This window comes from Echinops telfairi, unplaced genomic scaffold, assembly GCF_000313985.2.
Source record: "Echinops telfairi isolate 266 unplaced genomic scaffold, ASM31398v2 ScPeMD7_9;HRSCAF=40, whole genome shotgun sequence".
In the NCBI taxonomy this organism is placed as follows: domain Eukaryota; kingdom Metazoa; phylum Chordata; class Mammalia; order Afrosoricida; family Tenrecidae; genus Echinops; species Echinops telfairi.
Window position 1 is genome coordinate 68441787 of NW_022103906.1, and position 3877 is coordinate 68445663.

Below are 3877 nucleotides of genomic sequence, written 5' to 3' on the forward strand. Positions count from 1 at the left end.
TGAAACAAATGTGTACGCAGATCCGGACTTTGGGTTGCTCTTTGGGATAATGCGGTTAACTAACCTTTGGAGCCTGGATTCATCAGAAAAATACTTACAGATGTTTTTTTTTAATTTATAGTACTTGTGTTTTACGCTGTGGCTCGATGACTGTGAATTAGTCTAGGACCCATGGTGCAACAACAGCAAAAATACTGAAATTGAAATGAACAATGGGTAACACGTTAAATGGGGTCAAGGAAGCTAGCCTTAACAACTAGAAATGAAGCTGTACACACATGCTAGTGGCACAACAGTGAGGAATTTTAGTCTGTTGTCATTTTCTATGACACTGAGAGACTTGTTGCTAAGCAGCGAGGTCTAGAACTTTATCAACAAGAGGAAATGTAAGTTTCTCTTTGCCATGTGAGATATCAAAACCATTGTTGATAAAAATAGGCAGTGGCTGAGGCAATAGCTAGAAAGAATCATGGAAACCATTCATTCTTTTACAGGTAAGTCATTCAGGGAGGCTGACTGAAAAGGAAAGAAATGCTAAGTATTTTTTCATGCATATACATATATGCACACTCCTGAACTCTCTGTTACAAAAATGCAGATTTTGTTGATAATGCATAACTTTAAATGTTTTCAGTTTTATTGTACTTAAAACTGTTGAGATCTACTAAAGTGACCTTCAGGGCCTCACAGTTGAGAAAACACTGAAGAAGAATGGGGAAATGGTAGAGTACAGATTATTACGTATTTGATGGAACTGTGAGGAACAAAATCTCTGAGAGACAATGTAACAATCTGCCAGAATATTCATAAATATGTGTATTCTTAGTTCACATGGATCTGTATCGGTCCTCTAGCACTGCGGTCATTACACCGTGATACGCCTGCAGGGGGTGTGGTTTCTGCGCTTTTGTTGGCAGGTGTCATTGAGCCAGTGATGACTCATAGTGACCTACGTACAACAGAGCAAAATACACCACCAGCCTTACAATTGTTAGGTTTGAGCCCATTGTGGCAGCCACTGTGTCAATCCATCTCGATGAGGGTATTAATGTTTTCACTGACTTTCTGTTTCACCAAGGATAATGTCTTCTTTATCTCTTCAAGCATGTTCTTCTTGAATATGCCCAAAATACTTGAAACAATTGCACCATCTCCACCTCTAAAGAGCATACTGGTTTCTAGACCGAAATGGTTTGCTTGTTTGTTTGTTTCTTCTGGGAGCCCATGGAATATTTAATATTCTTTGCCAACTATAATTAAAAGGCATAAATTCTTTCATCTTCCTTAGTCTAACTTTCATCTTTCTTACTCTTATTTCTGTATTCATATGAGGTAATTGAAAACACTTGGCTTATGGGAAGCACATGTAAGGCTTAAAGTGGACATTCTAGGGACCTGATCTGACAGACTATAACTGCTTTCTGAGATCAGAAAGTGTTATCGGAACAGATAGCTGCATCTTTCTCCCTCAGAGTGGTGGGGCGTTTGAACCTCCTACTTGTACTACGATGCCTGGCCCACAGAATCACCAGAGGCATAACACATCCCTGATGGTGAGCTTTTAAGATTCCAGATGCTACTCACCAAACTAGGATGCAGAGCATTTTCAGTATGCACTATGTTATGCCAATTAATCTAGCTGTCCCCTTAGACTGAAAATGATTCATTACCTGACCCTTCTCATTTTGGGTAGCTGTCAAAGGTAACTTCTTTCTGTACGTACACTTTTTCTTGACATTTTATAATATTGGTCTCATAGGCATTTGTTCTTTGTTTATTGACTTTTTCCTCTCAGTATAATGTCCTCTATATGAATCTATATTGTGAGGTGTTTCATAGATTCATCAATACTTTTTTATAGTTTGTTGTTGGTCCCCAGAATGGCAAACTCTAAAGTCCCTATAAATTATGAGGACAAAGTTCCTTTGGCTCAAATGTGTTTGTAGTTTGTTACCTTATTATCACCTTTTCTCTAGTTGTAGTCAAATGTACATTTCTATTTGACATGATTGAACGATAGAATTATTTGATATATGTATTAATTCCAGTTAATAAAAATATATACATATTTATATTAGCTTTTCAATAATATTGTATATCTCACAATCTCATTCATACAAGCTACATTACACAAAACTTAGCAAAAAAAGAAAAACCAAGGAAAGGCACAGGAATTGGGCAGGACTGTGTTCTTCTTTGCAAATAGGTTTGTTTGCACAACTCCTGCCTGATCCATGTACTAGTTCCTCAGGAGCACAATGAAGGGTTCTGGAATTTCCATTCTTCTCAAGATTATCCAGAGTTTATTATGGTACACATAATCAAATGCATAGCATAATCAATAAAACAAAAGTAAACATATTTCTGATATTCTCTGCTTTCAACCAAGATCCATCTGATATCAGCAATGATATTCTTTGCTCCACATCCTTCTGAATCCATCCTGAACTTCTGGAAGTTCCCTGTCAATGAACTGCTGCAACCATTGTTGGGTGATCTTACGTAAAATCTTACTTTCATCCATTATCAAGGATAGTGTCCCGTAGTTAGAGTATTCTGTTGGGTCACCGTTTGTTGGAATGATGCAAATATGGATCTCTTCTTGTCAGTTGTCCAAGAGCTGTCTTCCAAATTTCCTGGCATAGATGAATGAGTGAATACTTCCAGTGATTCATCAGCTTGTTGAAACATTTCAATGGAAACTTCATCAATTCCTGGAGCCTTCTTTTTGGTCAATGCCTTCAGTGCAACTTGAATTTCTTCCTTCAACACCTTGCTTCTTGCTCATATGCTACCTCCTGAAAAGGTGGAATACCAACTAACACTTTTTGGTACAGTGACTCTGAATTTTTTCCATCTGCTCGGTGCTTCCTGCATCACTCAGTATTATGCCCATAAATTTGAGGCTTGATTTTTTTTTTCTTGAATTATTTAGTTTCAGATATACTAAAACCCCTTTTTGTTTTCTAATTTTAGGTCTTTGCACATTCCATTATAATATTTGGCTTTGTTTTCTCAAGTTGCCCTTTGAAAGTTTCTATTCGGTTCTTTGACTTCATCCTTTCTTCCATTTGCATTAGCTATTCTACAATTGAATCTTCTCTCTTTCCTGTCTTTTTAATGACCTTTCCCTTTCTTCACGGATAATTATCTTGATGTCCTCCAACAGCTCATCAGGTCTTCTGTCACTAGTGTCCAATATACCAAATCATTTTTGAGATGTTTTTCAAATTCAGGTGGGATATACTCAAGGTTGTTTTTGACTCATGTGGACTTGTTTTAATTTTTTTCAGTTATTTCCTGAATGTACCTATGAGCAATTGATATTCTGCTCCATAGTCAGCCTTTGGTCTGCTTTTAGCTGCTGATATTGAGCTCCTCCATGGTCTCTACCCACAGATGTAGTCAATTTGGTTTCTGGGTATTCCATCTGGGAATGTTCATGTGTATAATCACCTTCTATGATGTTGAAAATGTGTTTTCTATGAACAAGTTGTTGACTTTGAAAAATTCTATCTTGTGATATTCACCTTCATTTCTATCACCAAGACCATATTTTTCAACTACTGTTCCTTCTTTGCTTCCAATGTTTGCATTTTAATGGCCAAATATCAATGTATCTTGAGTAATCAATTTCTGACTGATGTCCTTGGTAGAATGCTTCAATTTCTTTAGCACTAGCTTTTGTGGTTGATGGATAAATTGGAATAATAACTGTCTTGTTTGAATTTCCTTGCAGGCAGATAGATTTAGTCTTACCACAGTATTATACTTTATGATTGATTTTTCAATGTCCTTTTTGACAATGAATGTCACATCATTCCTCTTGATTGTGCTATTCTCAGCATGGTAAATCATATGATTTTCTGATTCAGAA